This window comes from Pongo pygmaeus, chromosome 1 (genome assembly GCF_028885625.2).
Source record: "Pongo pygmaeus isolate AG05252 chromosome 1, NHGRI_mPonPyg2-v2.0_pri, whole genome shotgun sequence".
NCBI classification, from domain to species: domain Eukaryota; kingdom Metazoa; phylum Chordata; class Mammalia; order Primates; family Hominidae; genus Pongo; species Pongo pygmaeus.
Window position 1 is genome coordinate 70,315,115 of NC_072373.2, and position 924 is coordinate 70,316,038.

Genomic DNA, 924 nt, shown 5'->3' on the forward strand with positions numbered 1-924 from the left:
TCCCCAGTTCGTTGCTAGATCCAGCCTGGCCAATGAACCCTGAAAAAGCCCAACTCCTGCTTTCATCATGGAAGCACGGGACAAAGTGTCCCTTCCTAAAAACAGACGTTAGACCAGACCCCTTCTTGCCTATGATTCTTCAAGAAGATTGCATCATCAACATCAGGCGTAAGCATTCATAAAGACCCTAAATAATAACAGAGACGAAACACATCGCAAAGAGAGTTTTCTTTTATCCCCTTTAAAATGTAAATACTCCCAGGAGGAATCAGCCAACATCATTATGGGTTAATGCATATGTAGAACAACTAGGGCCAGGATATAAAATAAGAAATACGTAGCGGGGAGAGAAAGGCATCCTTGAGACGACTCCAAGAAGGAAAGTTGGGGGTTGAGGCGAAATTTCTGATTTTACCTTAAAGTCACCCTAATTCGATGACCTTTTGTGGTTTTTTTTTCTTTTTCCTTTTTTACTTGGCCCTGCCCAAGCAGGACCTAAAAACAAACAAAAAAGGTTACTAACAACTGTTCCTCTCCACGGAAATCTGCAGTAAAAGGCAAAAGATGTATTCGTTGTGAAGAGAAACCAGAGCTTGCGATGAGCTTCTGTATCTCCGTCAGCCCTCTAGCATGACATTAGGAACCCTCCAGGAGATGAGTCTTCACAGCCCGGGCTGGCACCTGCAGACACGCACTTTTCAACGCCCGCACCCTGCCCGGGACCGGCTCACCCACCCAGGCCTCTCTCTGCTTCAGCGCCGTCCCGGCCGTGGGAGTCGCGGGCGCAGTCCAGAGCTCCACCGAGACACAGCCGTCGGGGTTCCGGGTGCGCCCCGCCACGGCCCCGCCCACGGCCCCGGGGTCCCGCCCCTCGCCCTCAGCCCCCACCCGACGGTCTTTAGGGTCCCCCGGGCACGCCAGGCA

General features: G+C 51.8%; 1 non-coding gene across 1 annotated transcript; it reads right to left on the reverse strand.

Annotated features, from left to right (window-relative positions):
• Positions 1 to 477: 477 nt before the first annotated feature.
• Positions 478 to 595, reverse strand: LOC129022923 (U5 spliceosomal RNA). Its single transcript, XR_008496602.1, has one exon. It is a non-coding gene; the product is annotated as a U5 spliceosomal RNA (small nuclear RNA).
• Between the last annotated feature and the right edge of the window lie 329 nt (positions 596 to 924).